The sequence below is a fragment of the Bos grunniens genome, chromosome 1 (genome assembly GCF_055505025.1).
Source record: "Bos grunniens cultivar Pamir isolate PY7600 chromosome 1, Bosgru_T2T1.0, whole genome shotgun sequence".
Taxonomy (NCBI): domain Eukaryota; kingdom Metazoa; phylum Chordata; class Mammalia; order Artiodactyla; family Bovidae; genus Bos; species Bos grunniens.
The window spans coordinates 1,144,272-1,168,838 of NC_141165.1; the positions used below are offsets into that span (position 1 = coordinate 1,144,272).

Sequence of the window (24,567 nt, forward strand, 5' to 3'; positions counted from 1 at the left end):
GATGAGTATTATATCTACTTTTTACATTTTTGGAGACAGCTATTCACAGCATTGTAGGCACAACTTGGCATATTTCAGGACATACAAATGATCATTTATAAATTAAATGAGTCAGTTTACACATTGGACTTGTCTTGCCACTGGCGTAATTCAGTTATTTGTGCATATTAGCATGAAAAGGAACAAAAAAATACATCCCTGCAATGCCTACTTCTGAAAGTATCAAAAATACTTCATAGACATCAACAGATTCATTTATAGCACTATGAAGTAATTAAGGGAGAAGCATTAATAATCTCTATTTTCTTAGACATGATATTTGATATAATACTCCAGCCAACGATCACTGTAAGAGTCTAGGCACAGAGAGTTGCTTCTATTAATATATTCTCAATAAAGGTTCTTTATTCAGTATAAATCAGTGTAATTTACTTGTTTATTCTTTCACTCATGTCACAAACATTTTTTTGAGCAGCCAGCCATCAAGTTTGCAGAGAAGAACAGCACTGCCTCCACTTAAGTCCTAAGTGTTTCTCTCCCACTAACCGCCATGCCCAGGCGAACTTCTCATTCATACCTGAGCATGCCTTTGTGCAGCACTGTTACTAAGACAGCTTCCTTCCTGAAAAGTTTCTTTGGCAGATGCGCTATCACACCTCACGAGCTCATCTCTCACCCCTGACCATTCCTCGTCTTTGATCGTTTCTCTCCTGATTTCTATTCCTCTATTTCTGTACATTCTCAAAGGTTCCATTGTCAACTGCCTTGCTGTGTGTCTATACAACTCCATCCTTGTGTTAGTTAACCTCAAATGCTCCCTTGAAGACCAACTTCTTCACGGAGTTTCAGGTTTGCACATTCGTTTGTCTGCCAGACCAATCAGCCTGGAGGTAATTCAGGCATCTTGAATTCCCACCTCAAAAAACCAACCTCCTGGGCATATATCTGGGGAAAAAAATAACAACTCCCAAAGATATATGCACCCCAATGTTCACAACACCACTATTTACAATAGCCAATGGAAGCTATCTAAATGTCCACAGAGGAATGGATAAAGATGTGGTGTGATAACAGTGGAATATCACTCAGACACAAAAGGGAACAAATTGTGCCATTTGCAGTGACATGAATGGACCTAGAGTCATACAGAGAGAAGCGTGAGAAAGAGAAAAACAAACAAGGTATATTAATGCAAACATGCGGAATCTAAAAAAGTAGATGAACCTATTTGCAAAGCAGAAATAGAGAAACAGACATAGAGAACAAATTATGGTCACCAAAAGGGGAAAGGGGAAGTGGATGGACTGGGATTGACCTATACGCACTACTCTGCATAAAACAGGTAAGTGATGGGAACTGTCTGAACAGCACAGGGAACTCTCCTCAGTGCTTCCTCCCGCCCGCGTTTCCCATGATGCACTCTGCGTATGAGTTAAATGAGCAGGGTGACAATACACAGCCTTGATGTACTCCTTTTCCTATTTGGAACCAGTCTGTTGTTCCATGTCCAGTTCTAACTGTTGCTTCCTGACCTGCATACAGATTTCTCAGGAGGCAGGTAAAGTGGTCTGGTATTCCCTTCTCTTGAAGAGTTTTCCATGGTTTCTTGTCGTCCACAGTCAACGGCTTTGGTGTAGTCAGTAAAGGAAAAGTAGCTGCTTTCCTGGAACTCTTGCTTTTTCCATGATCCAACGGATGCTGGCAATTTGATTCCTTCTCTTACATGGTTAGTTTCCATGCATTCTTAAAGACTCTCCCCAGAAGTCTTTCCTGACACTGTCTCCCCCTCCCCAGCTCTCAGGCCAGGGTCATATGAGGTGCCCCTTCTCTGTCTTCCCAGAGCATGAGCAGGGTGAGTTTCAAATTATGACTATCATTATTACACCCTCTTTGTTCATGTTCAAGGATGTTGTTTTACCAGATTTCTCTGTACTCTTGTGCCCATGTCATAAGTAATCAATAAAAATTTGTTTAAATGAGGATTTCCCTGGAGGTCCAGTGGTTAAGACTCTGTGCTTCCAACACAATGGACTTGGGTTCAATCCATGACTGGGGAACTAAGATCTCATATGCATGGCTGTTGAGGTCTTTTAATGGACTGGAACCTGGTTGTCCAGAGTTGACGATAAGAAAGTAAAAGAGAGAGAAAGAGGCTGATATTTTTTGGTTTATGCATAAAACCAATAAAGTCCTTGACATGGGGCTTGCACTGTTTCAAATAGGCACAGGGCACCCTCTTGTGAGGGTCTTGCAAGCCCAGGCAAGAAAGTGAGCTCAGTGGGCTTCTGCACTCCAAAGACTTAGTCTGAGAGAGAGAGAAAGAAAGACAAAGAGAAAGAAAGAAAGACACAGGGGCCCAAGCTCTGATGGAACAAGGGTATTTTATTTAACATCGTGTGGGTGTATATACTGTCTTACAAGGTAGCTTTGTTCAGCAAATATAAAAATCAAAAGTCCAGACTTACAAATTATCAAGGAAACATAAGGCAATCCATATCAAAGAGAGAGGGTTGTAAATAATCACTTTTACCGTATGGTTCATAAAAAGGAAGAGGGTCGTAAATAGCTACTTATCACGGTATGGGAAAACTAACAAAGGAAGTGCATGCATTTCTCAGCCCCAGGAGTGGTTTGCCACTCCTCTTAATTTCTGAATATTCAGGAATAAGGAACAGAGGATTCATGACAGATCCAAAACAGCACACAGGAAGCCTCCTGTTAAATGCTTCCTGACACATGGCCAATAAATAAATAAAACAGTTGCTGCTGCTGCTGCTAAGTCGCTTCAGTCGTGTCCGACTCTGTGCAACCCCACAGACGGCAGCCCACCAGGCTCCCCTGTCCCTGGGATTCTCCAGGCAAGAACACTGGAGTGGGTTGCCATTTCCTTCTCCAATGCATGAAAGTGAAAAGTGAAAGTGAAGATGCTCAGCGTATCTGACTCTTAGCAACCCCATGGACTGCAGCCTACCAGGCTCCTCCATCCATGGGATTTTCCAGGCAAGAGTACTGGAGTGGGGTGCCATTGCCTTCTCCAAACAATTGCTAGATACTTTAAAAATTTGTTTAAATGAAATAGAAAAGTTAAGTGCAGATTATATTTACCCAAGGATGAGCATTTTACTAGCATGAAGTGTAACTATTAAGATATTAAATATCTAAGTTCTCAGAAAATAACTCATCTCGCTCCAAGGTATTAGCATATAAGCAGAAATCTCCTAGCTACACTGAAATATATCTACTCGATTTGAATCCCTGCATTAGACTGAAAGCTTAAGATCAGGGTGAGGTTTTTTTTAAAATTCTTTGCCAAGGAAATGTGTCAAAAGTATGCACCCATTAACTATTAGTTGAACATACGAGTAACTGAGTGGTGGGTAGGGGGATGGGCAGAGAGAAGAGTGGATGGATAGATCAAATGCCATTTTCTCTTGATCTCTCTTTTGATCTCTTTAGGCCATCTACTTACTCATAGAGCTAGGAAACACTTACAGTACCCCATTATTTGTTCTACTTGTATACATATTATATAGTTGTCCTTCATTTTGACAAGCCTTAAGAAGACCAAGTGCAAAGAATTCGGAGCATTTCAATGAACATTTCATTATGTTTGACGTTCATTAAAGCAACTTGATTGCATTTATAATTCCTGAAGTGAAGACCTCTCCCAGTTCCCCACTGACAGTTGCGTATGACTCTCCTACCCAATACCAATTCATCCTCTCAAGCAGTTAAAAATGTTTTTATTAAATATTTTAAAAATTATTTTACCCAAATTATGAATTTTAAAAGGAAAGAAAATCTGACAATCACTTGTGTCATAATACGGGGTTATTTTTTTAATCCTCTTTAGAATGCTTTATTTGTAGAATAGGGTGCCATAGCTTAAAACTATCAATTTACAATTTCAAGACAACTGGTACTTGACATCTTTGAAGGCATCTGTCCAGCCACCTCTAAAACTGTCCCATTTTAGAGAGAGGTGGTCTCCACAGCCTTGGTAGCTGGTGGAATTCCATTTCCAAGGCAAACGCTAATGACAAAGAGGAGACACAGAACAGAGAGTAGCAGCCTCAAGTAGAATCAAGTTCCTGGAACGCCCTCTCCTCCCTGCTTTTATCTGGTCAACTTCCATATATCCTTGAGACATGAGCAAGAAGCCATATAATTTATCATGCAAATCACAGTATATTTAACAGTCCATGGGAGCAATAAAAATAACTAAATTATTTAATTTTACACTGTCTAATTAACTATGGACAGCTATGTTTTAACATCCTGGTGAGGTGGCTTCCCTGATGGTCAGTGGGTAAGAGTCCGCCTGCCAGTGCAGGGGATAAGGGTCCGATCCTTGGTCTGGGAGGATTCCATACGGTGTGGAGCAACTCAGCCCGTGCACCACAGCTATTGAGACCCCACTCGAGGGCCCAAGAGCCTCAGCAACTGAAGCCCCTGAGCCCGAGTCTCTGCTCTGCAACAAGAGGGGCCACAGCCATGAGAAGCCCATGCAGTGCAGCAAAGAGCAGCCCCTACTCGCTGCACCTAGAGAAAGCACACACACAGCCACAAAGACCCATGGCAGCTAAGAATAAATAAATCAATCATGAAGACAAATAAACAATATACTGGTGAAGCATTAAATAGCATTAAACATTCAGTAACAATTTTCCAAATAAAATTTTTGAAAAAATAAAAATAGCACATTTCTCGTGCAGTACAGGACACCAAAATACTTCATTTCCAGATTTTGATAGCTGTACTGATTTTATCAGAGACTATTTTTGACTGTAGAAAATATACACTGAAGTAGTTAGGAATTTTTTTAAGCCTTGTAAAGCTCTATAGAATTTTACCAAGAGAAATATGTTTAGAAATAACATAAGCAGAAAATTATTTATGCACATATTTAGTAACTTTAAACAGATTCTAATTCATAGTATTATTTGGAAAATGCACTTTTCTATATGGTTCTATTTTTTCTTTTTTCTGTAAAATTACCTGCAGACATCTTCCAAAATGCAGTTTATAAATAATACATAAAAATCACGGACAGTTCAGTTGGCTCTTTTTTTGTTACACCATAATTTTATTTATTGAAGTATGTTTGATTTACAGTGTTGTACCAATCTCTGCTTACAGCAAAGTTACTCTGTTTTACATATATATACATTTATTTTTTTAATATTCTTTTCTATTATGGTTTATCTCAAGAGTTTGGATATAGCTTCATGTGCTATACAGTAGGGCCTTGTTGTCTGCCCACTCTAAATGTAGTATTAATAGTTTGTATCGGTTCAGTTCAGTTCAGTCGATCAGTCGTGTCCGACTCTTTGCGACCCCATGAATTGCAGCACACCAGGCCTCCCTGTCCATCACCAACTCCCGGAGTTCACTCAGACTCACGTCCATCGAGTCAGTGATGCCATCCAGCCATCTCATCCTCTGTCGTCCCCTTCTCCTCTTGCCCCCAATCTTCCCAGCATCAGAGTCTTTTCCAATGAGTCAACTCTTCGCATGAGGTGACCTAAGTACTGGAGTTTCAGTTTTAGCATCAGTCCTTCCAAAGAACACCCAGGACTGATCTCTAGAATGGACTGGTTGGATGTCCTTGCAGTCCAGGGGACTCTCAAGAGTCTTCTCCAACACCACAGTTCAAAAGCGTCAATTCTTCAGTGCTCAGCTTTCTTCACAGTCCAACTCTCACATCCATACATGACCACAGGAAAAACCGTAGCCTTGACTAGAAGGACCTTTGTTGGCAAAGTAATGTCTCTGCTTTTGAATATGCTGTCTAGGTTGGTCATAACTTCCTTCCAAGGAGTAACTTCCCATAATTCAAGATAGTTCAAAATGCAATTCCAAAATTCCAAAATTAAGTCTTTTATACCAGCTGAGCTCTGTCATCTGTTTAGTTTTTCCTTTTGTTCGGATCTAATTCAATATATTCCTATTTGCAAGTATTGTCTGTAATAATTAGTTTGTCCGCTTTTCAAAATATGAATATTTTCACCACTCCATTCTTATGATTACTTTGACTCTAAATTTCTAACTAATTTTGAAGCAAACAGAATTTGAAGAGGCCTCTGGTACTTCTTCAGCAAATCTGCATCTTCAGGTGGTCCCCTGGTTAGTGACACATATACAGGCTCCATAATGGATTGGAAATATCAACAAACTTTTTGTACAAGTTACATATTTAAAAGAACTGCAAATCTGGTACCTAACATCTCATTAAACAATCATTTCATATTTTCCTCTGCAAAAGGGGCTTAATTCCAAAATAAAAAAGCTTTTTGAACCATGTAAACAGCTGTATGCATACAGACATAAACCATACGATAAGTGACAAAAGACTATAGACTACTCTCTAGGAACGTGATTAGCCACCGGTGTTTTCTGTACACAGTTATCAAACCACAAACAAAATTTCCCCATTTCCTGTGTCCTGGCAGCTTTGTGAATCTGTCAGAGAAGGAGTTTGCTGTACCTCGTCTTGAGGTCAGAGAGCTTTCTGTTATAGCAAGCACAATGCATGCAGGCTTTGAAGAGAAGCTGAAGCTGGAAAGTACTGGGAATAGAGAGACAGGCTGGTCACTGTCTTTCACATTTAACCAGAAGTTTCATTGCACCTGGTGCTTCATTGCATCTGGGCCTCACAAACACTAGACCAGATTATGGCAGAAGCTACGAGCCAAGCAAAAATCTGTCAGACACAACCCAGCTCATCTTCATAAAATAAATAATAAAATCATGTCCTTAAAAGGTCTGGATAGATGTTAAACTAGAGTGAGTAACAGCACAGCAGGCACGAGCCGGGACTGCCGTAGGCAGAGCATGGACATATGGTCACCCTTCTCAGGAAGCCTGCTCGCACTTCCACCTGTAACTCAAGAAAGACACTTTTTTCTTTTTACCCAATTATCTTAATTTACTAATTCGGCACAGGATACATGTTAATGAAATTGATACTGTCAGTTTTTATCTTCAAAATTACTGATGCACCCATCCATCAAACCCTACCGATTGACCTCCCAGTTCCTTTTGTTTTAGAAGAGAAAGGAATTTTAATGAATTGTTTTCCCAGAAACATAAATTAACATCCAATGGCCTTGTGTAAAAGCAATCAATTTGTTATCCCAAGTAACAATCTAAGTGAAGCATTTAAAGGGAAAATAGAATGGAACCTAGTAAGGAGAAAACTTGTATTTTGATGTGGGAGAGTTCAGATATCCTGGACTTATTCTGTCTTGTACTGAGAACTAAATAGATGGTATTAGGGGGCATAGCTCTTCAAGGCCCCAGAAGACTGAATTAAGGTGTGTGGCCTACGAGTGTTGACATAAAAATTGAGATTTGAACAGGGGATCCAGTAAGGACAGACTGTGAGGAGTTGTGCTAATTGCAGCAGCCATTGGGATGCTATTTCCAAGTGTGAAGTGAAGCGTTAGACGCTGTCCTGCCTGATTCTTTGCGACCCCATGGACTGCAACCCACCAGGCTCCTCTGTCCATGAGGTTTTCCAGGCAAGGATACTGGAGTAGGTTGCCATTTCCTTCTCCAGGGGATCTTCCCAACCCAGGGATCTAACCAGGTCTCCTGCACTGAAGGCAGATTCTTTACCAACCTAGCTACAAGTGTTAAAAACCTTTACCTCCCTGTCACTTACTACAATCCTTTAACACTGCTAATTTTCTTATCTGCAAAACAAACATGCTAATATCCTCAGGGGAGAGAATTTAAGATTAAATAACACAATGGAACATTAATTGGCCCTTAAACAATATTTGTGGAATTTAAAATTTTGAAAACTAATTAGATGGAAACACAGAACTGGAGAGGAATTAAATGCATTGTAATAAAAACATTGTTACCAGCATGTGGGTATGTAATATATATTTTTAAGAGAATAATTGCTAATTATATTTTTGCTTACATTCTTGAAGCTATTCGAGACACCTATTGTCTGTATGCGTGTTAGTCCTACTCCTTGCAACCCCATGGACTGTAGCCCACCAGGCTCCTCTGTCCAAGGAATTCTCCAGGCAGGAATACTGGAGTGGGTTGCCATTCCCTCCTCCAAGGGATCTTCCCGACCCAGGGATCAAACCTTGGTCTCCTGCATCGCAGGCAGATTCTTTACCATTTGAGCTACAGGGAAGTCCTATTGTGTGTAACCTAAGGGTAAAAAAGTTGATTAAACAGCACAACTTTAGGGAAAGAATTTCAACAATGAAATTTCAATGTGCAAGTTAATGGTTTGGGAAAGTAGCTTTTCAGAGTTGTTTGTTTATTGTTTTTAACTTATAGGGCAAACTACTGTTTGTTTTTTGTTTTGTTTTCTCCCAATTAAGGACTCGTGTATTTTGACGGGGAAAAAAAAAAAAAAAAAACACATCCCAAACATGAGCCTGTTCACAAAAATAACGCACAGTATCAACTTTAGAAAACAAATCTTCAGTCTGTTACACTGCTTAGTTTTCTAGAGGATGCATCTGAAAAAACACATTGTTCCATCTGTGCTGAGCAAGCCCACACAGCTCTGTTAGGTGGGGTTGACACACACACCTCTAACTCAAAGCCAGTCTGAGGTGCTAATCAACTAAGAAGATCATCTTTGTAGTCAGGGAAGCAACTACGGAACTACTGTATGAATGGGAAGAACTGCACTCCCTGCATAACAGGAGATTATTTTGGAGATGGTTGATAGAAACCATATTATCCTCTTTACTGTTATGTCTTAAAGAGGTATCAAAATTCAAAGCAAAAATCACCGGTTAAGACTTAATGTAACTACTAGGAGCATGGAAGGAAATGGAAATGGGACCGGGGCAGGGCAGGATGCACTGATGGTCACGGAAGGAAGGAAATGGAAATGGGACCGGGGCAGGGCAGGATGCACTGATGGTCAAGGAAGGAAGGAAATGGAAATGGGACCGGGCGCAGGGCAGGATGCACTGATGGTCACGGAAGGAAGGAAATGGAAATGGGACCGGGGCAGGGCAGGATGCACTGATGGTCACGGAAGGAAGGAAATGGAAATGGGACCGGGGCAGGGCAGGATGCACTGATGGTCACGGAAGGAAGGAAATGGAAATGGGACTGGGCGCAGGGCAGGATGCACTGATGGTCACGGAAGGAAGGAAATGGAAATGGGACCGGGGCAGGGCAGGATGCACTGATGGTCACGGAAGGAAGGAAATGGAAATGGGACCGGGCGCAGGGCAGGATGCACTGATGGTCACGGAAGGAAGGAAATGGAAATGGGATCGGGGCAGGGCAGGATGCACTGATGGTCACGGAAGGAAGGAAATGGAAATGGGATCGGGCACAGGGCAGGATGCACTGATGGTCACGGAAGGACTAGGATGGGGAGAACAGTGAGTGTGTTCTGAAAGTGCCCGGGGAGAGGATCTGGTGAAAATGTTGGTCCTAGACAAGCGCCTAGTAAAGAAAAATGGGACAAGGTTTCCAAACCCCACCATGTACGCAAGAGTCACTCTCGCTGCTAACGCTCTCTCCGTGGTCATTCTCCACTTTCCAGCCTCCTCCCCATCATCCATGGTCACTTCCAGTGGTCGCCTCTCTGTCGTCATCACCATCATCGCCCAGTGGTCCCCCCTCTCTGCAGAGTCATCTTCAGACTCCATCTTCACATGAGTCTCATCTCTCTTCTGCTGCTCTGCTCCCCTTCTGACGCTTCATCCTTCATCTCTGCTCCTTGCTTGCTCTGTTCCTTTTCAGTGTTTTCTAGGCTTTCCAGCAGAGAATCCACTTTTTGTTTCATCTGGGTCAACTCCAACTTAAGGGTCTGATGGTCATCTCCTTTCTACTTTCCAGACTTAGGAGAAGATCCCCACCAAATGCTCTTAGAATCAAAGCAGCTTTTGCCCCTTTGTGAGGCGATTCTTGATGCACGCTGGCGTTCTGAGGGCACTACAGCGAGAAGAATAAGAAGAGAAGAAACTGTGCAAGATAACCACACCTCCTGTCACTGTAAGGCCCATGAAAGTCACAGTCCAAGTAAAAGAGGAGCTGCATCTCCACTGCATGTTACTTTACACCGGCTTTTCCTGCGGCCAGATTAGAATCTAAAACCAGCCGTCATCCTGCCATCCTCTCCTGCCACAGCAGCGCGGGCACATCTCTCATTAACACAGTGAACGAAGGCAAGGCCCTTATGAACAGAGAAGCCCACAGTTTGCCATATTTTGAGAAGACTGTCTCCACATCAGATTTCTTGACCACAGAGTACTGAGAATCCCAGTGAATTCACGAGAGCTCATGGAACAGGGTCCACTGTCTCATGGGTCACACTGCTGGCCGTTGTCTTTGATGACAAGGTGCCTCACAAAGCTGAAAAATGTAACTGAAGGTCAAAACAGAACTCACTGTAAAGTTGCCATGGTGCCCACCAAGTTGCATCATTATGTTAAAAATGTCTTTAAAATCAGTTTTGGAATGGGAACGTGTGGACTCTGGAAGGGTGGGGAAGGGAGCTTACATATCAAAGCTGAGTTCCAGTGGGTAGGGATGGGACTTGCCTTGCTGCCCTCAAGCAAGTCTACTAACTTACGTATTTCAAGCTACTGGTAACCAGGAGTGGGGAAGGAGAAGAGATTCGACTCTGAATCTCCTGCTCCCGGGTTCTACATGGAAAAGTCGACTGCTGCTCGAGATCTACAACACAGGCGAAACTGCTCAGTCTTTGCCTCTTCACAAAATGCCAAACTACTGTTTTACACAGAGTAACATCACATACATGCTGTGCTGTGCTTAGTCGCTCAGTCGTGTCCAACTCTGCAACCCCATGAACCGTAGCCCACCAGGCTCCTCTGTCCATGGGATTCTCCAGGCAAGAACACTGGAGTAGCTTGCCATGCCCTCCTCCAGGGGATCTTTCCAACACAGGGATCAAACCCACGTCTCCAGTATAGCAGGTAGATTTACCATCTGAGCCACCAGGGAAGCCCAAAAATACTGGAGTGGGTAGCCTATCCCTTCTCCAGGGGATCTTCCCAACCCAGGAATTGAACCCAGGTCTCCTGCATTGCAGGCCAATTCTTTATCAGCTGAAGCACAAGGGAAGCCCCACATTAGTACATACTGCAGGGTTAAATCAAACCTACAAAAATAACTAGTTGATAAAGATGAAGCTGAAGTGACATTACTTTAAAAGCCTAAAAACCGTAAGTAAAACTGAAAAGGATCACGAGCTAAGTATAACACGGATCATACCTCGCCATTTACTCATTCTTCCAGAGAGGAAAAGAAGTGGGAAACTCAACTGTCTGTGTGATAAAAATGTGCAGCTTTCCTGGGTGCCAGATTGTTTACGTTTTCAGTGAATTTTAAGACAGACACAATTTTTTTCAGAATATAAGATTTTAGTAAAGTTTATTCATTAAATAGGTCATTATTAATTATTCCCAAGTCATCTTTAGAAATAAATATCTAAAAAAAATAAAAGCCTAAAAGTTATTTGTGCCTAATATATGATCTGGATATAATTTTGAACCACATTTATCGAATTCTCAAGATGGTCTTTTCTGTCAGGCTGATCCTTGGGGCTTAATCTTATTTTCTACTTTTATTTATTTCACTCATCTTTTTGTTTAGTTTTTATTTTAATATGAAAACTGATTTCATACTATTTTATTGAAGTATAATTGATTTATAATGTTGTGCTAATTTCTGCTGAAAAGCAAAGTGACTCAGTTTTATATATATATACTTTTTTAATAGATATTCTTTTTTATTATCATTTATCACAGGAGATTAGATAGTTCCCTGTGCTATGCTATGACTCTGTTGCTTACCCATTCTATAGGTAATAGTCTGTATCTAGTAACCCCAAATTCCGAGTCCATCCCTCCCCTCCTATCCCCCTAGGCAACCACGAATGAGTCTGGGGAACTGATTTTATTTTTAATCAGTTACTTGTATCTTTGAAAGAGGTTTCAAATTAGTTTCTGGAAAAATGTAAGGAATAATTTGATTAACTAGCTGTTAAAAAAATAAGAAGCCTTAGTAATGCATTGAACAAGATATTATATTCCTCAGTTCCACAATAAGAATATATACTAAAGTATTCATGTGAGAGTTTATAGTAAAATAGTTTTTTAAGAGATCCTACTCTGAACACCTTCATTGTTAATTGCCGCTCTAGATCATGAAATCAGCCCTGAATGTTCACTGGAGGGACTGATGCTGAAGCTGAGGCTCCAATACTTTGGCCACCTGATGCAAACAGCCAATTCATTGGAAAAAACCTTGATGCTGAGAAAGAGTGAAGGCAGAAGGAGAAGACAGCGACAGAGGATGAGATGGCTGGATGGCATCACGGATTCAGTGGTCATTAACCTGGGCAGATTCCGGGAGATAGTGAGGGACAGGGAGGCCTGGCGTGCTGCAGTCCACGAGGTCACAAAGAGCTGGACATGACGAGCAAATGAACAACAACACTCATGAAATTAGCTGAATAAAACCAAGTTCATCGGAATAGACAGGTCTACTCATTTTTTAAAAAATTAATTAATATATCGGTTGATTGATTGATTGGTTGATTTTTGGCTGTGCTGGGTCTTTGTTGCTGCATGGGCTTTCCTCCAGCTGCCGTGAGCAGCGGCTCCTCTCTAGCCGTGCTCCGGCTTCTCACGGCAGTGACTCCTGTCACTGTGAAGCGTGGCTGGCGGGCCCCCACTTGTGGCCATGGACTCAGCAGCAGCGGTCCCTGGGCGCTAGAGCACAGGCCTGATACTTGTGGGGCGCAGGCTCAGCTGCTCTGCAGCATGTGCGACCCTCCCAGGTCAGGGCTTGAACTGATGTACCCTGCATCGGCAGCCACCAGGGAAGCCTGACTACTCACTCTTTAAATAGAAACAGTATTATTCCATCACACAGGACTTTGCCTTATCACCACATCTGCTGTTTGTCAATAAGACTCTCACTGACTTGCATATTTTACTGAATACAGCCTTTCTTATGAGGATAAGAGACAGTTCCTGATAGTTAGAAACTTTCAGCATTCACTATTGAGAGTTTCAAATACATATATATATATATTTATGAACATAATTTTTAAATTTTATGTATGTTTATAAATACATAATATACATGTGAACTGTTTCCAGAAACTAATGACTTTAGGCACACTTCTGCATGAATCGTATGAATAACAATTTTTATCCAGCAGCTACTTTTAACATTGCAAGCTGAGAATACATATTTACAAATTTGAGGGAGTATTCTTTTGTTAGATGATTGAAAAGTTTGCCTCTTAGGATGCAGTATCCTTTGTTTCTTATCATGATTTATGCAATATTAGTGAATTGCTTCTGTAATGAAGGTTTGTTTGTGCACTGACATTTGTAGAACTTACTGTTCTAAAACCACCCTGTCAGATGAATAAAGAGAGGGTAGAATTTAGCTCAGTTCAACACATAACATGATTTATTTCACCCTGATTAGTGATGAACAACTATCAGACTTAATACATTAGCAGGATGATGCAAGACAACGCATGCAGGCACACGCAGCATGGTGGAAGTTAAACATTTGAGAGAGGAGTGAAGACAGCTTTCAAAATGTCAAGCTTTCCCTTCCCACAGCATTTCCTATTTTATGACTTTCTGCCATAAACATGAGGCCAATAATAGGAATATCAGTAACAGGAATAGGAAATCAATAATAGGCAAATGTTGATCAGCCAGTGAGTCTTCATTATGTGATTACGTGATCATCTGCCACCAGTGACTGCTCTGAGGTCCTGGTGACTCTGCAATAGGGAAGAACAAGTCTGATTCCATATTGGATCTATTTATTTTACTTTAACCTCTGTATTCTATTGCATTTGCTACAAGTTAAGAATTTTGCCTATAGCCTGAAATACACAGAATAGTCCATTATCAAGGGCTATTTTCAAAGATATGAATAGCACATTTCCATTTATATAGAGATAAAAAGTTGTGTAACAGAAAATAACCATTGTCTTGTTGGAGTTTTATAGTAATATCATGAACAGACCTACGTGGACACCTGTAAGAACTTCTGTTTGCAACAACTCCTGCCCTTTGAGTATAAAGGAAGCCTAAATTCTAACTCAGGCAAGATGGTCCTTCAGGATGCTACATTCTTGGTCTGCTGGCTTTCCAAATACAGTCACTGTTCCTTGCCCCAACACATCCCTCGGTTCACTGGCCTGTCGTGGGGCAAGCAGTTACAGGCTTGGTAACAACTTAGGGCTCTTCCAAGTAGTGGCCTTGCTGGGGGCCCCTCTCATCCTATCTCTCTCCCTTCTATATTTTCTGAAACATGACTCATTTCTGCAGACCCCTCGTTCTTAATGATTCAGCTAATTTATCTTGAAAACTACTTGGGATTCTACATACTTCTTGGGACTCTACATTCTAAGAGCTACCCTAAAACACAAACGTGGTGTATTTCCCTGTTAGGAACACAATGCAAACACCATTGGAGAGTGGGGATTAGCACCAGTTGTTCTTACTGTTCGGGATACTGTGTTGAGGGGTCACACTGTGCTCATACAGTGCTTCTTTACTTCTGTAATAGTAAAATTAAGCATAATTTAGAATCACAATAGTTTATAAATCTTCTTGATCATTTATTATAGAGATTCAAATCTCCACACGTTCTCTATTGGCCACAGGAAAAGGTCTAAGCTATTTTTATGGCAATAGTGAGTGAGTGAAGTCACTCAGTTGTGTCCAACTCTACGGCCCCAAGGACCGTGGCCCACCAGGCTCCTCCATCCATGGAATTTTCCAGGCAAGAGTACTGGAGTGGGTTGCCATTTCCTTCTCCAGGGGATCTCCCCGACCCAGGGCAATGGAGCCCTATTACTTCTCCAGCTTTATTTGTGCCATAATCAAGACTTATCCTCTTGCAGTTCCGTAGGCCACCATGTTGGTCTGGCCTCTACAGATTTGCCTACTTGCTAGAACACTCCCACATCTTTACCTTCCAAGGCCTTCTATTTATGGTTGACTCAAGAATCACCTCCTTGAGGAAGCCAATTCTGTCCCTGCCTTTGCTTCCCACTGTCTCCTGTGCTTACACATACCCTGCTGAGATGGGCTGGGGCCTTTGCTGCAGCGCTTGCATGTGGACGAACATTTCCCAGAGCAACAGAATACAAACAAACTGTAAGGGACTAAAAATAACTGTGTACATGTGCAGCTGGGACATGTTATGGACAAGATACAAAAAGACTGAAAAAGCTCAATCGACACTTCATGATTTTCATGAAGTGCGGGAGCAAAAGCAAGGTGTTGGGGATAAGAGCAGAGTCCTGTGCCTACCTCCCGCACTCAGCACCACCTAAGGGGTGGGAAAAGCAGAGTCCTGTGCCTGCCCCCTGCACTCAGCACCACCTAAGGGGCGGGCACATCACCTGAGCCCCCCAGCCCAACCCCTGGACACACCCCTATGCTCATCCCTTGTAAGGGACTAGCTTGCCTCCCCCTCAGGAAGCAAGAAAGGGAACCTTTACGGCAGAAAGGGCCCAATAAAGCCTTGCCTGAATTTCTCGTCTGGCCTCTTACAACATTCTGATGATTCAGTTCAGTTCAGTTGCTCAGTCGTGTCTGACTCTTTGCGACCCCATGAATCGCAGCACGCCAGGCCTCCCTGTCCATCACCAATTCCCGAAGTTCACTCAGACTCACATCCATCGAGTCAGTGATGCCATCCAGCCATCTCATCCTCTGTCGTCCCCTTCTCCTCCTGCCCCCAATCCCTCCCACCATCAGTCTTTTCCAATGAGTCAACTCTTCCCATGAGGTGGCCAAAGTACTGGAGTTTCAGCTTTCGCATCATTCCTTCCAAAAAAATCCCAGGGCTGATCTCCTTCAGAATGGACTGGTTGGATCTCCTTGCAGTCCAAGGGACTCTCAAGAGTATTCTCCAACACCGCAGTTCAAAAGCATCAATTCTTCGGCACTCAGCTTTCTTCACAGTCCAACTCTCACATCCATACATGACCACTGGAAAACCCATAGCCTTGACTAGAAGGACCTTTGTTGGCAAAGTAATGTCTCTGCTTTTGAATATGCTATCTAGGTTGGTCATAACTTTCCTTCCAAGGAGTAAGTGTCTTTTAATTTCATGGCTGCAGTCACCATCTGCAGTGATTTTGGAGCCCCCCAAAATAAAGTCTGACACTGTTTCCACTGTTTCCCCATCTATTTGCCATGAAGTGACGGGACCAGATGCCATGATCTTCGTTTTCTGAATGTTGAGCTTTAAGCCAACTTTTTCACTCTCCTCTTTCACTGAACGGGAAAGGCCAAGAACCCTGGTCAGTAACACTTTATACAGTGTGGAAATAAGACTTCACGTTCATGTACTTACTAATTTTCCTATACGGGATGCTAAGTGCCTTAAAGACTGAAAGGGTTACTTGTTCGCTCTGAATCTCTATGATTGATCTCTATGTCTGGCACATGGTGAATACTGAAAAAACATTTATTAATTAGAAATGAATAAAAAGCTATCACCTGTTTGTAATTACTGAATTAACTGCTGATTCAATACCTTGCTGCATGGTGTCTAAATGCTGCTTTTGACATATAAAACCCTATTCAAAAACCTTTGACAGTTTCCCCTATACCAAATTTCAAATATACCAAGCATCAAATTTGTGACAAGCACTATAAAAAACTTTCTGAAAAACATTTTTTTCTCAAATAATTTTAAATTCCACCCAGAAAATAGGTCAAGAATAAGTAAAGCAGTAATAATGTCAATAATAATCTTAAAGTTTTATACAACACTTATTTTGGACCCAAAGTATTCATATAAGCACTCAGCATGTACTAGCACAGGTAATCATCACAATAATCTAATTAGGACATCTCATTATCCTCTTAGAAGTGAAGAAACCAAACTGCTGGGAAGTTATATGGCTTTCCTAAGGTTGCAGAAGGAGGAAGCGGCAGAGCTGAAATGTGGAGTCAGGCAGCCTCACTCTAAAGCCCATATTCTTACCTACTGCCCCATATTGCCTCTAAAGTCATGATTCGTAAATGCCCGAATGCCCCTAAACAATCACAAGACTGACTGTCAAATGGCTGGACAGACACATGCTCTTAATACAACTTTAAAGGAGAGGACAATGACTCCATGACAGACAGACGCAGGAAAACTTCACTGGACAAGTGAACTTTGACTGGAAGTGACTTTTTAGGATTTACTGGATTTCAGGGAAGGTCTCACAACAGAGGAGACAAAGATGAGTAAATACGAGGCATGCTGCCTGTAAGATAACGTTGGAGGATACGTGGGCGAGATGACGCTGTGAGTCGCTAAGTTGTGTCTGACTCTGCAACCCCGTGGATGGCAGCACGGCCAGGCCCCGCTGTCCTCCACTGGCTCCCAGAGCTTGCTGAAGTTCAGGTCCACTGAGGCGCCGATACTGTCTAACCATCTCGTCATCCTCCGTGGTCCCCTTCTCCTTTTGCTTTCAGTGTTTCCCATTATCAGGGTTTTGTTTTTTTTTTCCAATGGGTCAGTTCTTAGAATGGGGAGGATTAAATTCCAAAGTCCATAGCTCAAAATATTCTAACTAACCCTAGAAGCCATTGAGACAAATGGCCAAAGAGAAAGGAATAAAGCAGCATTTCAGAATAGTAATGATCAGCAGTTTGTAAAGCAAAATAAAGGACAAAGACACTGGAAGGAGGAAGCTCATGAAAACACTAAATTTACAGGGGCAGAAGTGATAAGATGCTTGTTTTACTTCTCCCTTCTTTCTTGTAAAAAGATTGTTGAATTTGAAGTTGGAAAATCTGGTCTTAAATTTTACCCCTGCCACTCATTAGCACTAGGGGCCAAAAGTGTAATATTTCCTAGTTCATAAACTGAGATTGTTAAAGGATCACTATTTTACAAGATAAAATCTGTCATGCGAATTTACAGTATGCAGGTGTCCAAGACAATATTTAATTTATTAATTGATGAGACAGATGCTAAAACTAGTTCAAAGAACCACAGACAAAAGCAGTGAAAAATGCTAAAATAAACTTAGAAATAGAATAAAAACCTGGCTTCTTCAACAGTGGGCAAAGAAAGCAAATTTCACCTCACCAGGAAATAATGTATTTGTACATCTGTAGACAAGAATCGTTTGCATTGCTATTAGTGACCCACAGCTTACAGAGTTGCAGATGGCTCAAAGACAATTAAAGATGGGTCAAAGACAATTATCTGAAAATTATCAGATAACCAGGAGGGATGAATTTCTTAAGTTTTCCACTGAAGAAATTCAGTTTTTTTTTTTTTTAATTTCAAAGTCTTCCACTGTGTCCATTTGATGACACTGGTGTGATCATTAACTGAGAATATCGGTGATAACTGGACCAGAACAGGAATCCAAAATTCCTAACACATGGAATTAGGTAGTCCTTTTCCTCTCCTCACGACTCAAATAGTACCTAATCATTTTCTCAATATACATGTGAACTGGGAAATTCAGGAAAGAAGCAGAGCTTGTATTCATGAGGTTTAGGCATTTGCAAGTACACCATTTCTGCAGGTAGAGGAAGATGACAGCTTAACAAACGGCTGACTGGGGGTCTCCTGGGGAGAATCTGCACCAGAAAAGAAAAGTCAGCATGGCCCAATAAGCCAAATCTGCAACGGTGTCTTTTACTTTGAGTCAGAGTGCATTGTTGCAAAAAATAAAAATAAAATAAACGAACTTGAGCTAAATATTTTTTTAAAGCAAATGAACATTCTCTAATTTTCTATCTTTCTAACATTTGCTAGAACAATATCAGGTGTGGCAGAATCTGCAAGAAAGCAAGAGAAAGATGCAAATTGAAAAAAGAGCAGGACTCAGGGAATATGGGAGCTGGAGGACCAAGGAAGCAATTATAAGATTGGTGCCTCTGCAAAGGAATCACCACTGCTATAAACCGCTGGCACCAATACTGAACCTTGTTATAGTCATCATGGGCTTCCCTGGTGGCTCAGATGGCAAAGAATCTGCCTGCAGTGCAGGAGACCTGGGTTCGATCCCTGGGTCAGGAAGATCCCCAGTAGAAAGGAAAGGCTGCCCAGTCCAGTATCCTTGCCTGGAGAATTCCATGGACAGAGACACCTAATGGGCTACAGTCCATGGGGTCCCTGAGGGTTGGACACGACTGAGTGACTAACACTTTCATAGTCATCATGGTTCCTAACTCACTCTTCTCTCCTGGATGTCTTGCTCCAAAATCAGGGTCTCAGACTCCAGTATCTGATTGGCTAAGCTTGGGTTACATGCCATGCTCTGGCTCCTGGGGAATTATTAGGCAGATGGAATATCTCTCCCTTTCACTTTTGTAGTGCAAGGTAAAACATTGCATCGTACCCATATGATGAACTGTACTAATACAAAGAGGGTAACAGAGGCTTCACTGTCAAACAACAGAGCAAATGTCTGAAGAGAGGATCTCTGATGGGGATGGAGAATAGATGAGACATGAGCCCACCTCTCATGCATCTGCCTTGTCAGCTCCAATGTGCCTTGAAGAAGAGCCCTATGGGAGTCAAGGGGGGAAAAGCCTATACGGCCAGAGCCAAGAAGTTCTGCCACGGGATTCCTTCTGAAAAGGCAGAATATGGTGGGAAAGGCTTCCCTTCACAACCAGATGAGGAGGGAACACACTGAGCCTTGGAACTGCAGGAGGTCAGGCAGCAGCTCGTAAGTGGGTGCCAGGGTAGGTGATGAAAGCAGAGAAAAGGCGTGGGGGTGACTCTAGCTGGCAAGAGAGGATTCAAGTGTTCCCACAGCTGGTGAGGCTCAGGGAAAACATTTGATTATAGAAATGACCAGTATTTTGCCTGAAAACACATCACATCATTAATTTTACCATCACTTTCAGTTATGATGGCTTTCCTCATAATGCTTTACTACCCTGAAATGGCCTTCTACTCTTTTTTTACCTTTTTTAAGTAACTGGACAATCTCACCTCTTAACAAAGCATTTCCTGACCTAAACCAACCCATACTGCTTTCTTCCTTATCCAAATTAGTAAAGCTCTTTCCAGGCAATTTAATACTTTAAATCAAACACTGTCTATTACCTTCCCTAACTGTTTCCAATGCATAATGTTGGCCTCTTCAACCAATGCGTGGGAGCCCTGTAAAGAGACTGGACTGTGAGATTTTGGAATTCTCTGTGTCTAATAGTTGCTTAACAAACAGGGCTTTAACCTGCAAGATGGGTTGGAATAAACTGGTCTGGGTTAAGTCTGTCACACATTGATTATGGGATAAATATTTTATTCAACTGCCGATCCTTACTCCCTCATTAATAAAAAAAGGGACAAAGATGATGAAGATAAAAATACCACCACCAAGACCTAGCTCAATGTGTTATCATGAACTAATAAAAATACAGCAAACTGCTTTCAAACGTTAAACCCTAGCATTATAAAAAGACTACTCTTGAATGTATGCTATTAACTACTATTTCAGCTCAGTTCAGTCGCTCAGTCATGTCCGACTCCTTGCGACCCCATGAATTGCAGCACGCCAAGCCTCCCTGTCCATCACCAACTCCTAGAGTTCACTCAAACTCATGTCCATAGAGTTGGTGATGCCATCCAGCCATCTCATCCTCTGTCGTCCCCTTCTTCTCCTGCCCCCAATCCCTCCGAGCATCAGGGTCTTTTCCAATGAGTCAACTCTTTGCATGAGGTGGCCAAAGTATTGGAGTTTCAGCTTTAGCATCATTCCTTCCAGAGAACACCCAGGACTTACATCCTTTAGGATGGACTGGTTGGATCTCCTTGAAGTCCAAGGGACTCTCAAGAGTCGCTTCTATCACCTACTATTAGCAACAAGCAAAACAATGTCCCTAGCTGAATTTCAAATGCCATAGGAGCTTATAGACAAAAAGATATTTTTGGAAATGGGGTCCATTCAGGTGTGCTTCCAAATATACCATATAGGAAGTCCTAATTTTTCTTAAACTTACTCTACTGTCTTTTCCTGTCCCAGTATGGCCACAGAAACCTGGCTCTGCACCCTCCCTATGCAAATTCCACTCTTGACATCCTCTCCCTTCACAATAACAGCACCTTACATTTATATAGCACTTCACAGTTTTTAAAACACTTTCACACATACTGTCTCGTTGGATCTTTGCATACACATATGCATACACACAAACTACAAAAAAAAGCATGCTAATACTTAATAAATTCCCTGAAATGTTTGCAGCTTTAAAGTTAAACCAAAATTTCATTAGTAAAACAGTTCTTTCTTTGAGGAGACTTCTTTTGCAATAGCAAAATTATCTCTACTTTAATACTCAGTAATGAAGGCAACAATCAGAAAGCTTTTAGAGCTAATTTTAAAACGTTAAATCTGTACCCCAAATTTAAACTGAATCACTTCTGCATCTACCTATACTTCTACGGAGCCTTATATAGCACTTTATAGTTCATAGCACTTTTCACACCTGCAGTCTCACTTAAATTTGCAGACACAAAGGCAAGGCCAAAATCATGGTTTATGCACTCACCTTTGTATCTCTTGGGATACAAAGCACCTGGTCCGATGAGATACTGAATAAATATTTGTTAGATTAAATATGCAGGCAGGGGATAAAGAAAAACAAGGAGGAAAGGAAGAGAATGACATGATTCAAAAGCAAGGAATCCTTCTATTAAAAAATAAAGATGTCAAAAAAAAAAAAAGAAATACAAAATAAACAAAAAACAAGGGAACATTAGTGTCCATGGAAATACAGAAGTTGGGTTCTTATTTTCCTCTGCTGTAGAAACTCCACTAAATTATGTTAATATTAAATTCTCACATGTATACTTTGTGTTGAGTACTAAATTACAGGTTTGGTAAGGAAGGACTTATGAAATATTGGAATTAGGAGGTGTTTTCTTTACTACTTTTAAAAATGGCATATGTTTGAGAATCTAATCTTTCAGTCAATAGGGTATGAAAATCATCCTTGCAGGGGATCAGCCTCAGCTTTTAAATTAAAACTCCTTTTCTCATTTGTTTTTGTTCAGTCACTCAGTTGTGTCCCCCTCTTTGTGACCCATGGACTGCAGCACACCAGGCTTCCCTGTCCTTCCCTGTCCTTCACCATCTCCCGCATCTTGCTCAAACTCATGTCCATTGAGTTGGTTATTCATGCTTTAAAATAACAGAGTTTGAGTGCCTCTATAAATGAATCTTTCTAAAAAGTGACATGGAAATCTTAAATCTTTTATGACAACTAGTTGCAATTCTGTATTTAAAGCAGTAAAAAAAAAAAAAAAAAGGCAAGGAATAAGGCTTTTGTAATAATATTTGACTGGATGAAAATGCCAGCAAGTCTGAAGACCATTTCTAAATATGCCTCAGTTGAGTTCAGTCGCTCAGTCGTGTCCAACTCCTTGCAAACCCATGAACTGCAACACGCCAGGCCTCCCTGTCCATCACCAACTCCCGGAGTTCACTCAACTCACGTCCATCCAGTCGGTGATGCCATCCAGCCGTCTCATCCTCTGTCGTCCCCTTCTCCTCCTGCCCCCAATCCCTCCCAGCATCAGAGTCTTTTCCAATGAGTCAACTCTGCATGAGGTGGCCAAAGTACTGGAGTTTCAGCTTTAGCATCATTCCTTCCAAAGAAATCCCAGGGCTGATCTCCCTTAGAAAGGACTGGTTGGATCTTCTTGCAGTCCAAGGGACTCTCAAGAGTCTTCTCCAACACCACAGTTCAAAAGCATCAACTCTTCGGTGTTCAGCTTCCTTCACAGTCCAACTCTCACATCCATACATGACTACTGGAAAAACCATAGCCTTGACTAGACAGACCTTTGTTGGCAAAGTAATGTCTCTGCTTTTGAATACGCTATCTAGGTTGGTCATAACTTTCCTTCCAAGGAGTAAGTATCTTTTAATTTCATGGCTGCAGTCACCATCTGCAGTGATTTTGGAGCCCAAAAAAATAAAGTCTGACACTGTTTCCCCATCTATTTCCCATGACGTGATGGGACCAGATGCCATGATCTTCACTTTCTGAATGTTGAGCTTTAAGCCAACTTTTTCACTCTCCTCTTTCACCGTCATCAAGAGGCTTTTTAGTACCTCTTCACTTTCTGCCACATCTGCATATCTGAGGTTATTGATATTTCCCCCAGCAATCTTGATTCCAGCTTGTGCTTCTTCCAGCCCAGCGTTTCTCATGATGTACTCTGCATATAAGTTAAATAAGCAGGGTGACAATATACAGCATCGACGTACTCCTTTTCCTATTTGGAACCAGTCTGTTGTTCCATGTCCAGTTCTAACTGTTGCTTCCTGACCTGCATACGGATTTCTCAAGAAGCAGGTCAGGTGGTCTGGTATTCCCATCTCTTTAAGAATTTTCCACAGTTTGCTGTGATCCACACAGTCAAAGGCTTTGGCATAGTCAATAAAGCAGAAATAGATGTTTTTCTGGAACTCTCTTGCTTTTTCCATGATCCAGCGGATATTGGCAATTTGATCTCTGGTTCCTCTGCCTTTTCTAAAACCAGCTTGAACATCTGGAAGTTCACAGTTCACATATTGCTGAAGCCTGGCTTGGAGAAATTTGAGCATTACTTTACTAACATGTGAGATGAGTCCAATTGTGTGGTAGTTTGAGCATTCTTTGGCATTGCCTTTCTTTGGGATTGGAATGAAAACCGACCTTTTCCAGTCCTGTGGCCACTGCTGAGTTTTCCAAATTTGCTGGCATATTGAGTGCAGCACTTTCACAGCATCATCTTCCAGGATTTGAAATAGCTCAACTGGAATTCCATCACCTCCACTAGCTTTGTTCGTAGTGATGCTTTCTAAGGCCCACCTGACTTCACATTCCAGAATGTCTGGCTCTAGGTGAGTGATCACACCATCGTGATTATCTTGGTCATGAAGATCTTTTTTGTACAGTTCTTCTGTGTATTCTTGTCAGCTCTTCTTAGTATCTTCTGCTTCTGTTAGGTCTATACCATTTCTGTCCTTTATTGAGCCCATTTTTGCATGAAATATTCCCTTGGTATCTCTAATTTTCTTAAAGAGACCTCTAGTCTTTTCCATTCTGTTGTTTTCCTCTATTTCTTTGCACTGAAATAACTCCAGAACGAATGAAGGGATGGAGTCAAAGCAAAAATAATCTAAATATGCCTACTATAAGTATTTTGAACTGAAAATAAGATAAGAAGTTATCTCTTTTATGGGAATCAGGCTGAGTGAAAATAAATATAATGGTAACAAATCAACCCCACACCCAAGTCAAGTTCATAGAAAGATGAAAAATAGTAACTTGGAAAAACATAATCAGTTACTCAAAATGAATGCATCATGTGATTAGAGGATGCTTTTCGACCTGTGGTGTTAGCAAGGACTCTTGAGAGTCCCTTGGACTGCAAGAAGATCCAACCAGTCCATTCTGAAGGAGATCAGTCCCAGGTATTCATTGGAAGGACGGATGTTGAAGCTGAAACTCCAACACTTTTGGCCACCTTATGTGAAGAGCTGACTCATTTGAAAAGACCCTGATGCTGGGAAAGATTGAAGGCAGGAGGAGAAAG

General features: G+C 41.6%; 1 protein-coding gene and 1 pseudogene across 2 annotated transcripts in view; both read right to left on the reverse strand.

Annotated features, from left to right (window-relative positions):
- KCNH8 (potassium voltage-gated channel subfamily H member 8) overlaps positions 1-24,567 on the reverse strand; it is a 492,266-nt gene that overhangs the window by 392,242 nt on the left and 75,457 nt on the right. The window lies entirely within an intron of this gene.
- Positions 9,553-10,283, reverse strand: LOC147378840 (heterogeneous nuclear ribonucleoproteins C1/C2 pseudogene; annotated as a pseudogene).